The 12,596-nt window shown below is 42.1% G+C and overlaps 1 protein-coding gene across 2 annotated transcripts in view; it reads right to left on the bottom strand.

Moving 5' to 3' along the window:
- Positions 1 to 12,596, bottom strand: part of BICC1 (BicC family RNA binding protein 1) — a 277,456-nt gene that overhangs the window by 144,343 nt on the left and 120,517 nt on the right. The window lies entirely within an intron of this gene.

A 12,596-nucleotide genomic window follows, 5' to 3' on the forward strand; every position in this document is an offset into this window, starting at 1 on the left:
GCTACTCCCACTCAACTCCTCAAGGCACGGGAGGATTTCAGCCCAGAGACAGCCGCCCAGCAAATATGTGAACAAATAATGATCCTGAGGGGATTCCAGAGCCTTTGGAGATTCTGATATTGAATCAACGTCTCCTCTACATTTGCCAAAGGATTGCAACATCCTTTAATATAATACGTGTAAAGTCAAATTACACTAGCTAGCCCATATTAAGGATATTTTTTTCTTCATCTCTGGGGGGAAAAACTATTCTGGACACATTTGTATTTCATTAAGACTGAGGCAGAGCATCCAACAAGATGTCGGCCATGAATCTGCTCTCTCGGTCATTTTCCCTGTGGTACAGACAAGAAGCCAACAGTTTCCTGCTGTAATCTCCTCCCACATTCATGGCCCAAGAAGAACCCAGGATACAACTCAACCAGAAAAGATGGGAATGTACAAGCTGAAGCTTAAAAAAACTCCATGCCAACCCCATTTAATTCTAGAAGCAATGTTTAAGGGCAACTAGGTGGCACAGTGGATAGAATACTGGGCCTGGAGTCAGGAAGACTCATCTTCTTGAGTTCTAATCCAGCCTTGGAGAGTTACTAGTTGGGTGACCCTTAGCAAGTCACTTTAACCCTGCTTGCCTCAGTTTCCTCATTTGTAAAAGGAGCTGGAGAAGGAAACAGCAAATCACTCCAGTATCTTTTCAAAGAAAACCTCAAATAGGTCATGAGTCAAGCACCACCTTAGCTTGTGAATATAAAGCAAGATGGAAAGAAAAAGAGAGGAAAGGGGAGAATAAGGAGGGAGGGGGGTCTCTGGAGCATGAGGACTGTATTGGAGTCTGGTGGGGTAGGGCAGCCCTGTTGTTCAATCCCCCAACCAGCCCCAAGATGTGGGCAGAGGAAAGTTGGTATCTAGGAGAGGGCTGTCCCTGTTTTATAACTCCTTTCCCTTATACAGGGCATCTTCCCTATTCCAGGTACCAGAGCAGCAAGAAAGGGGCCACCAGAACAGATACAGAAGCAGAAGGACAGGACAAAGGAGGGAGTCATTTGAAGAGAGATCACCAGAAAGAAAGGGCCCATGTGCCAGTAATAGGGAGGTGGGGGTGAGGGCAGCAGTGCTCAAAGCAAGTAATACGTAAAATGGCTAATTAACAGCCCTTGTGGATACTACTTACAAATATCCCAACAAGGCTAGAATATCAGCCTTCCAAAAGACTGAGCTATTAAATTGTTATTATTATGAAATTATAAAAACTGATAAATTAAGAATTCTCTTCCTCCCAACACAAAATTAGCCAGATTTTCTACAGAATGGACAGAGGAGAATCTAATTAGAAAGCAAGAAAGAAAAGATCCATGGTTTCCTTGGATCCCCACAGTCGACAGTTTCATGAGCTGCTGTAACCAAAACTATTCACCCTTGGCTACCAGAAAGTGGCCAGCCATCTCAGGATGAGGACACTTTTTGTTTTGTTTTAATTAGATGACTTTATTATACCATTCAATGTCTCATTCCAAATGACAGAGATATTGCCTCATGATAATAGCAACCATGCTTTTCTTCCCGGAACAAAGAGTAATTCACCTTTCCAAAAAATGTTAACTTCAATAGCAGGGTTAGAGATTGGAAAAGATTAGAGATTTTTCAGCAATATAAGATTCCCGCTACCCTGCCATTCCCCCATCCTATCCCTGTGCCACCAATGCCCACCCTGGGCTAGTCAAGGGCAAAGTTTTGTCAACATCCAGTTTTATGTCTAGTTGATTTAATGACAAATTTAATTAAAGAATACATAAACAACAAGGACACAGAGAGGAATTTTTTGAAAAGAAAGAAAAAGGTCAATCTTTGGTCTGCATCCCTCCAGCTAATGGGTTTCATCTTTGTCTGGCTCAAGGAAACAAGGCTGCCCACTTACATCTCCCACAAGGACAGCTATAGACCATAAAGAACCTAAGGAGAAGGGCCAAGGAGCTTTATACTGAGGTAGCCAAAGATACCTGGAGTTTCTTACTAACTTACCCATCTCAAAGAAGTCAAATAAGGCTAACTAAAGTCAGGTCCCAGTAAGATTCAATCCATCGATAAGCATTTATTAAGCACTTATACGGATCAATGGCAGGAGGAGACATTGAAAAACATCTAGTCCAACCAATCTTTTTTGCCTTTACACATAAGGCCCAGGAAGGACCTTCCTTTTGCACCCAACTGCACATCTCTGAGCTTCTCCATCACCTCTCCCACTCCACCCCATGCCCCACAAGGTACCACTTACTCACTCATATATACCTTTTCAGTTTTCTTTATGGGTTGTCTTCCCTGGTGAGACTGTAAGCTCTTTTTATTAAGGAGATTTGTTCTGTGAAGTTTGGATTCAATCAAAGGGCCTCACCTGAGGACCTAGAGGGTCACATGTGGCCACAAGTTCCCTGCCCCTGTTTTAGGCTGTGGCCTGGCCTAGAACATAGTGTGTTCAAACAATTCAGAAAGCCTTTGGTCTGAGTCCTTTCACAGACATTTACTAATTGTGTGACCCTGATGAGTCACTTATTTTTTCTCAGCCTCAGTTTCTTCATCTCTGACATGGGAACAACCCAGTTGCAGTCAACTTCACAGGTGTGTGAGGATTAATCAAAACGCATTTTTAAAATACCTAACTGGGGGGCATAAAGACAAAAACAACTGTCTCTGTCTTCAAGAAATACACTAATATATAGTAAGTATTTTGCCAACTACAAATTCTCCATACATGCAAATTATCTTCATCATCATCACCATCACCATCAACATTTAAGGAGGGACAGAAAGGGAAACAACAGTGGGAGCTTCCAGTCATCCTACCAGTCTCACAGAATCAGGACCCACATATCAGAAGTGATAAAATCAGAAATGAGCTCTCAAATGAAATGGGGAGATGAGTACCCTGAAATAACAATTGCTTATACTTTAGACATAACATTTTTTAAAATTTTTGCAAAGATAAAGACAATAATAAGTGACATTTAAAAAAAATGACTATTTACAAAGATGTCAAAACAAAATTACATTTGATTCTCCTGACAATCCAATGATGTAGGTAATCTGCTATGTTAAATGATTTACCTATAGCTAGAAAAAGAAAGAGCTAGGATTGGAACCCACATCTGCTGAGTCCAAGTCCAGTGTCTCTGATGCCATACTGGGTCTCTTTCATGAAGAGACATGGACCAAGTTACTTCTAAGTGTATATTACATGGCTTCCCATGTCACTAGCATCTGCAAACAATCCAATGTGTGACTAGCTACCCAGCACATCTTCTGGTCTCAGTTCTGTCAGAGATATAGAGAAGGGGTTGAAGGTTACATCCAACTCTAGGCCCTCTGAGCAGTGATCGACTAAAAACAAAGTACTAATATTCTTCAGATGTATAAAATCAGGCTTCAAGGTCTGATAGGCTCAAAATGTCCAGTACTACCTTAGAGAAACAAAGTTTGTTTTCATGCTAATTTTTTCCTGGGCTATTTTAGTCTCTTACAACTAGTTAGAACTAAAAAATGCCAACATACGCAAAATTACAAAACCTCAGAGAACAGCAGATCTTTGCCCCCCATCTTTAAAGGAGTGCTAGCTATTTTTAATTTAGGAGCTTGCTTCATTATATTTTGACCCTGAAATATTCTGACCTCCCCAAAACCAAAGTGAATTACTCATTGGAATCATTCTCAGAGTCACTTTGTAATTAGGATCTAAAAAAAAAAAAAAAAAAAAGACTTTACTTTTTCTTTCATAACAGTAGATGCTAGAGCTTGGACCCCCATCTTTCCACTCAGTCACACTCCCCACAAACCTAGAAGAATGCACTACCCCAAAAGTACTTCCTCAGTTTCTAATAGGGAAGTTCTTTCTTCCCCCCTCCATCTCTCTCCTATACTCCTTTACTCCTGACCAAAGTCATAACAAGGGTGGGGCACCTGGGCTTTGCCCCAAGGTGCCAAAACTCAGAAGGTATTGACAGCACAAAAATATCTGAGTACAGTCCTTAGCTAGAAATGGAGTCAAAATATGAAGCTACCTGTTTGTATACTCAATGGCCACAGAACACTGTTCCCTTTCCTGTCCCCCACACTCACCCAAGTGGCAGCCAACCTAACATCATGAAAGCCTCTACCTCATCCTTCTCATCCTGAACAGAGTTTTACTTAAAGCAAGCCACAACTGTCTACACTGCTTGGAAAGAAAGGCTTTCTGGAATTATTCTAGAGTTAGAAAAACTCCATTTTTGAGCTTTAAAAATTGAGGTAGTTTGATCTATCACATTCATTTTATTCAAGATAAAAACAGTTGTCAGTCAATTAGTATTTGTTGAATGCCAACTATGTGCCAGCCCCTGTGCCAAGTGCCAAGATAAAAGAGGCCCAGCCTCAAGGAGCTCACAATCTAACGGGGGAGATGGCACAAAAACAAACAATGCACCAAAAGCTACAGAGATAAACAACAGAGGGAAAGCCCCAGAATTCAAAGGGATTGCAAAAGGGTTAGTAACTCCATTACCCTCACAGATCCTCCTCAGATTTGGGAAATAACAGTTCACACACCGGAATCAGAGTTGAGAGGGGAGCTTGGAGCCTGCCTCATCCAACACAAGACTGACCAGGAATCCTCACAATTCAGCAAGTACTCATTCTGCCTTTCCTTAAAAGGACTTTCATGGAGAGCGAGCCCACCGCATCCCAAGGCAGGTCTTTCTATCTTACGAGATATCCAATTGTTAGGAAACTTTTCCTGACCTCAAGCTGAAATTGATCTCTTGACAATTTCCACCCTGCGCTCCTCATTCTCACCTCTAAGACAAAGCAGAATAAATCAAATTCCCATTTTGTGTGCCAGCCCTTGAAATATATCAAAATGTCCCAGCTCCCCCTGAGTCTTCCCTTCTCCAGGATAAACATCCTGGTTCCTCCAAGAGACCTCTGTGAGATATGAAGTAGAGGTTCTTCATTCGCTATCAGATAATTGGGCTAAAGGGCTGGGTGAACAACTTCCAAGCTGTTAATGTTTCACAAACCCCAAAATCAATTTCCCAGTTCATGCTCCTTCTAACAGCAAGTGCTGTTATTGTAATCAGCAAAGAAGCCTAATGAATAAGGAGCTGGATGCTTTCCCATGGTTTGGGTTTCTGTTTTTCACAAATATTTCCACAAGCTCCAAATCTTAAACAGAGGGGAAATAATACCATCAGATACAGAAAATGGTTTTCAACATGTGCTTTGGCATCGGGTCACTGAAATAAACTCAGATTAGAAAAATAAATAACAGGAGCTAAATATCCCACTACCCACCCCTCCAAAACCCCCAGAGCCAAACTCTTATTTCCATATGAAGGTTCCTACAAGTAGCTTTATCCAAGATTGAACGAGAGGTCTCCATTTCTAGTCTTTGATGCCCAGATCATGATGGAATGTCTCCACGCCCCCACACTTTCCAGACAAGTATGCCATGTGGAAAGCAAAACCTTTGGCTAGTGTGCACCAGCCTACATACTTTGCAGGTTTGCAGCAATTACTGGAGAATAGGTTGCAGCTGACCACAACTGCAACCCTGTGAGACTCCAGTTACCAGCAAATTTTTCCTTCCAGATGTGGAGGAAGAAATACACAGGTGAGGAATCCAAGGGTTCTGAGTTCCCAAAGCCCACTCGTGCTGATATTGCTTTTAAGGAGAGAAGTATTTGCACTTGGAGCAGAAAAGGACATCCGAGGTTCCAATTTGACATTGCACTTTTCTTCCCTTCGCTGCTGAAATTTCATTCATTCAAAATAGCCCCCCAGTTGGCAGTCAATAGAGCTGGGATCAATCACATCTGGGGAAGATTTGTCAAAGTGCTGGCAAGCTAAAACTTTGTTTACTGTACAAAGAACATTAGACAAGTAAAGCCTGCATACCAACTTGGGAAGTCTGTCCTCATGAAGAGGATCTTCTAGAGAAGGAGATGCCCCATCTAGCTCTGGCAGACATTAGGGCTGGAGCTGGGGATTTCAAGAGGGTTCCTCCCCTTTCCCCATCCCCTGGGCATCCAGAACCCTCCCTCCAATCACTAGAGAAGCTAAGTGATTTGTCCACAATCACACAGGTAGTAAGCATCAGAAGTACAGTCTGAACTATAGATCCCTGGTTCTCCCTGTTATACCTTGTCTCTTGCCCCTCAAGTTACAGTGTGGAAATAATAAAGGGTCTGATTGTTGTTCGTTTCATTGTTGGATTTTGTGGTGAATATTTTTAAATGAAACATTCTCAAACCTTGATTACTATCCCTATTCTATCCTTGCTTCTAATTTTTCTCTTTCCAATCCACAGTGTTTTTCTCAACTCTGCCCCCCACACACACAAGACAGTATAGGGTCATCAAAAAAGTATTAAGAATCAACAGCTTTGATTTGCATCTCTCTAATCAATAGTGATATAGAGCATTTTTTTCATATGACTATAGATAGCTTTAATTTCTTCTTCTAAAAACTGCCCATTCATATTCTTTGGCCGTTTATCAATTGGGGAATGACTTGTATTCTTGTATATTTGACTCAGTTCTCTATATATTTTAGAAATGAGGCCTTTATCACAGACACTAGTTGCAAAAATTCTTTCCCAGTTTTCTGCTTCCCTCCTAATCTTGGTTACATTGGGTTTGGACCTAAAACGTTCCCAAAGCACTCTTGAGGCAAAATGCCATCCACATCCTGAGAAAGAACTATGGAACTGGAACACAGAATGAAGTAGAGTATTTTCTCTTGTGTTATGTTTCGTTTTGTTTGGGTTTTTCTCATGGTTTCTCCCATTCATTTTAATTCTTCTATGCAACCTAACTAAAGTGAAAATGTGTTTAATAAGAATATATGTGTAGAACCCATATAAGATTACAAGCCACCTCAGGGAGGGAGGAGAAGAAAATCTAAGACTTATGGAAATGATTGTAGAAAATGAAAACAAATAAATTAATAATAATAAAAAAGAATCAACAGCTAACACATCTGATGATAGTCAGGAGTCAGGATTAGACATGATTGTGGTAGAGTAGAACACTAGGCTGAATCTAAAAGGATGAAATTCAATGGGATAAATGTAAAGACTTCCACATGGGTTCAAAACGTTAATATCACAAGAATAAATAAGTGGGAGTCCATAGCGAAGCAATCAGTTCATCTGAAAAAATAGAAGCATTTTAGTGGAACTGTATGATCAATGAGTCAACAGTGTGATACGGTGAGTAAGAAATCTAAAGCAAACTGAATCTTCAGCCACTCTCAAGTTGAGCCCAAACGTAATTAAAATGCGACGAGAAAATCTTTAACTAAATAAAAATACAACAAAACATGGATAAATGCTTTGAAAAACTAAGGCCATAACTCTTCCCAAGTCCCTGTGAGGCCCTCCCAGTCACAGCAGCATGGGATGGTGGGAAAGGCCAAGTGGGCTGTTTATTAGGTCTTCCCTTTGCCATGCCCTCTCCATGAGCTCATCACCTCAACTCTCTGGTTCTCAGTTTCTTCACCTGTTAGGTATCAGATGAGCTCTCCATAATTCTTTAAACAACTGCTATAGATACAGTGCTTAATACAGCATTTCAGCTTCCTAAAGCACTTGACACAGACTATCTCATTTGATATTCATAGCCTTGTGAACTAGGTATGATTATTATCCCCATTTTACACAAGAGGAAACAGACTGAAAGAGTGAGGCAAGATTTGAGCTCAGGTCTTCCTGAGTCCCTCTCTATCCACTGGGCCATACAGCCTCCTGATGTACTAATAATCTAGTCATTAAGCAAGTGGCTTAGATTTTTCACTATGGAACACTGTGCTGATCTAGTCTAAGTTATTGGTCATGCTCAGACTTGTTTCTTGTGTTAACATAAGACATCTGTATGTCTCTTAAAACACACCACAATTAGAATCGGAGTCAGAAAGCCTGAGTCCAAATCTCAATTCAGCCTCTTGCACACTCCAAGGGTGACCTTGAAAATATCCCAATCTCTCCGTGCCCCAGGCAAGAGTCCCTATCACCAGTAAAACCACAGCTCCTGATCCTCAAATAAATAAATAAGCCAGGTGCATTGAAATCTCTCCTACATTAGCTTGCCATGAGCAAAGGGGATCTACTCAGTCAACATCATCCCCCTCAGCCTGTCAACAATCATAGCTGATTTGATCCATGTACAGAAATGCCCTGATCTGACCTGTCTCACCCCTCAAACCACAGACACTTCATTTAGAGCTTTACTCTGCATTTCTCTAAATTAGTGAAACTGCAGTACTGTAGAACAGGCATCTATTTGGGCCTTATCCCCACCCCTCTAGATTGTAAACTCCGCACTAGGCAGTTAGGTGGAACAGTGCATGGAGCACCTGGCCTGGAGTCGGTAAGACTTGTCTTCCTGAGTTCAAATCTGGCCTCAGACAGAGGGACCCTGGGCTGTGGGACCATGGACAAGTCACTTAACCCTGTTTTCCTCAATTTCCTCATCTGTCAAACAAGGAAATGGCAAACCCCTCCAATATTTCTGCCAAGAAAATCCCAAATGGGGTCACAGAGAGTCAGACACAACCGAACAATAGCTACCTGGAGGCAGCACGGAGCTCTGCACCCAGCAGGTACCTGACAAACCTGATAAAGCTTTGTTTCTTTAAAATGTTTTCCTTTCTAAAGATTCTTTTAAAGAAATTAACTTTCGAGTTAAATTTTCAAAGAACCCAAGTTTTCTCCTCCCCTCTCTACGCCCCCCCCCCCAATCCTGAAGGCTAGGTCACCCTACTTCACCCAGGTTGCCCTACTTCACCCAGGTTGAAAGTACAGTAGCCATTGACAGGCCTGACCCTACAACTGATCAGCACAAAAGCTCTGACCTGTTGCATTTCTGACCTCAGGCTGCCTAAGGACTCTGGGATGCTCACCATATTGGTGCTGAATTTAATGAGGACACAAGAATGGCTTTAACCCAGTGGCCACTCAGGACTCCCAAAATCTGGTGACCCATCAACCTCAACCTCCCCAGGAGCAGGAATCACAGGAGGCACCAACAACACAGGCTTTTTAACATTGGTATGTGGATTGCTACATGAATGCCACCCTGACCACCACCAGGACCAGTAATTCTCACTCTTGCAGTTACTTTGTATCAACTTGAATGTACTCTGTATATGGGTACACACTCTGTATCCCTTCGGTTAGAATGTGAGTTCCTTGAGAACAGGAAGTATCTTCTCTTTTTAGTCAACATATCCTTAGAAAACAGTACCTTCTTTGAACAGAGTAAGTTCTTGGCTAGCATTTGTTGAACTGACTTGAACTGAAATGGCCAACAGGCCTCACAGATCACAAGATCCTAGACTTAGAGTGAGAAGACAGTCTAGCCAAATGTTCTACAGGCGAGAAGATGGCCACACTTTGCTCACCCAGCTAGGCTTCTGACTCTCCATATGATTCCCTCCTCAGCTGGGGCTTAACTCGGGAATATCCCTCCCATACTAACCCCATCTCCTATTGTTGAGCTACCTCCAGAAGCCTCCATTTTCATTCCCCTCCAGACTGGTTTGAGGTAGAACTCTCTAGAATCTGCCACCATGCCCTGGCATGGGCACCTTCCCTCCCACCCTGGCTTTTCTGTCTTTCTTATTCCTGGGCACACAGGAAGCACTTAATAAATATTTGTCACTTGCCTGCCCTGTGGAGGAGCAACTTGAAAAGCCCAGAAAAAGTAAATGCTTCGTCCCTGGTCAACGGGAATTGAACTTGAGTTTTCTCAAGTCTTTACATTGCACCATGATGCTAAGGAAGACAGCCTTTGTGAGGTTCCTATGGATCGCCCAGTGTTCTACTTTCCAACCCAGAAGAGCCTAAACAGAAATACACCAAAAAGCATAAACTTCCACCAGAGCCACAAATCAGCAGTGAATCTAAATTTTCCAAATAACAGAACATTCAATGACTCTCACATCTTTTGACAGTGACAGTTCCTTGGAATGAATATTCCCACAAAGGGCAAATGAATCATTCAAATACCCTTCTAATGACTTGAAGCTAGAAAGCAGCCCCTGGGATCAAGGATGTCAGGTCAGAGTGAGCACATGACTTTTTCAGTTAGGATCAGGCTCAAAGGCAAGACCAGGAATGCTCAGAAATCAGCTGGAAGAGAATGAAGTGGGAAATTGAAGTTTTGAGATATTATAGCTATTTCTCCTGGCTTTTTATAAGGTTATTCAATGAAGATCAAAAGCCCGAACTGGGAGAATCAATTCAAGAAAGGTCAAAGACAAATCATCAAATTGCTTTGTGCAAAAGCAAAACACACCTGTCTAGGGCCAATTTACTGCTGGCATCAGTGGGGACTACAAAACTGTAGGCCATGCCAACCCTCTACACTCAGCACTTTTTAGCTAGCTGAGGGAGCCAGCATGGGGCTGTGAAGACAACTCAATTTGAAGATGGAAGAACAGGATTTGAAGCCATGAGACATGTGATGAAATACATGCTCTGCTACTTATTAGTCCTGGGTCTTTGAGCAAGTCATTTAATCTCCCTGAGGCCTCAGTTTCCATTCTTCCTGGAAGAGGTGGGTCAATCTACTTCACTATGGCCCCACTAGAGGAAGATCTAAGTTCAAATCCAGCCTCAGACACATACTAGCTGGGTGACCCTGGGCAAGTCACTTCACCCTGTTTGCCTCAGTTTCCTCATCTGTAAAATGAGCTGGAGTATACTCCAGTATCTTTGCCAAGAAAACCCCAGATGGGGTCATAAAGAGTAAAACATATGACTGAAACAACTGAACAGCAAAGGGGGCAGGCATATATCTGCTTGATAGATCTCCACCTTGTTTTCCCTGCCATTGGATCACTGGCCCTTCTGGCAAAGGGTGTCTCAATGGAAGAGACAGCTCAAACCAGGTAGGTGAAATAACGACTGGGAAGGGAGATGATTGAAAACAGCAAGCTAAAAGTCAGCTTTTTAGGACAATCTGGAGGTTTCATGAGTTTCTGCTAGCCTTCCTCATCTGAATCCGAGTTGATTTTCCAAACTATTTTCCAAAGGTCTCAACCCTCCCCCAAAGAAGTCCCAATTCATGGCTCCATGAGAGCCAACTGGAGTGGTCCAGAAGCTACTGGTCTTTTTCATACGTCCACTAGACTCCTTCTATCCCTCAGCTTGTAGTTGGATAAATTCAAACCTCAGGAAGGAGTATTTGTAAGGGCCCTGTTTTCTTTGGAATCCCTGGATATAATCTGCACAGATAAAACATATGGGCAGCTGGACTAATTATAAAAAGCACCCCAGATAGATAAGTTAACACACCCTCCCTTCTTGAAAGCAGCAGGTGCCCAAGAAGTAAGTACAGTTATATCTTATCTCCCCAGTTCTGGTACCAAGAAAGCAAAACCCTCCAGAGATAAAGGAGAGGAGACCTTTGGAAAGGGTTTTAAAGTCTTATCCAAGATTCTTCAAACCTGGGATAATCACAGGAAATTGAGATGGCCTTCATCAATCAATCAATCAACATTTATCAAGTGCCCACTATTTGCCAAGTGCTATGAAATACTTATAAAGTACTTTGCAAAACTTAAAGCACTCTATTGTTGTTGAGCAGGTAGGTAGCACAATGGATAGCTCATTGGGCCTGAAGTCAGGAAGACTTGAGTTCAAATCTGGCCTCAGACACTCACTAGCTAGGTGACCCTGGGCAAATCACTAAACCCTGCTTGCCTCAGTTTACTCATCTGTAAAGTAAGCTGGAGAAGGAAATGGCAAACCGTTCCAGTATCTTTGCAAAGAAAACCCCAAATGGGGTCATGCAAAGAGTTAGACACAACTGAAAAATAACCAAACAACAACCTTTTCTTAATCATTTAATTGAACATTGCATTTGTTTTGTTTTTTAGTTTTCCAGTTTTAAAATTCCCAACATAAGAGGGGGAAAACACATTTTCCTTCTTTCTTCTAGATTCTCACATCTCTAAGGTATTATTTCCTTGATTCCTTCTTTTATTTTTCTTACTTTCATATAATATAAATGCTACCTTAGACATGGAACCTCTACTCAAGACTGCCTTCAAGGCTTCAGAGGACTTAGTGAGGTCATCTAGCCCAATCCTTTTATTTTACAGAAGGAAACTGAGTCCAGGCAATGTAAACTGACTGACATGTCCATGCAGGGTCATAAAGGACTGGGATTCAAACCCAAGTCTTCTGACTCCAACGTTCTCTCTATGACAACACAATGACACCGGCGGGGTCCTCCAAGCTCAGGCAGGGCCCACCAAACCTGGAAGATTTCCAGGACAAGCTGAGAATGGGAGGATCTCAGAATGGGAAAGAGTTTCCAAGGCTATGCCGTCTTAAGCTGAACCTGAACAAGAATTCCCTCTATTACATCCCCCCAAGAGAGGGTCCCCCAACCTCCTAAGATCACTCACTCCATTTCTGGGGCTGGAGGAGGGGAAGGACTAACTACTCCTTTACTCACTGTAAAGTTTTTCTTTCCTTTTTACCAAGCTTGAATGTATCATTTCCATCCAATGCTCTCAGTGCTGCCCTCTGCTGTAAAGTAGTGTTATAGATTATAAGATAACAG

Source organism: Notamacropus eugenii, chromosome 1 (genome assembly GCF_028372415.1).
Source record: "Notamacropus eugenii isolate mMacEug1 chromosome 1, mMacEug1.pri_v2, whole genome shotgun sequence".
Lineage (NCBI taxonomy): Eukaryota > Metazoa > Chordata > Mammalia > Diprotodontia > Macropodidae > Notamacropus > Notamacropus eugenii.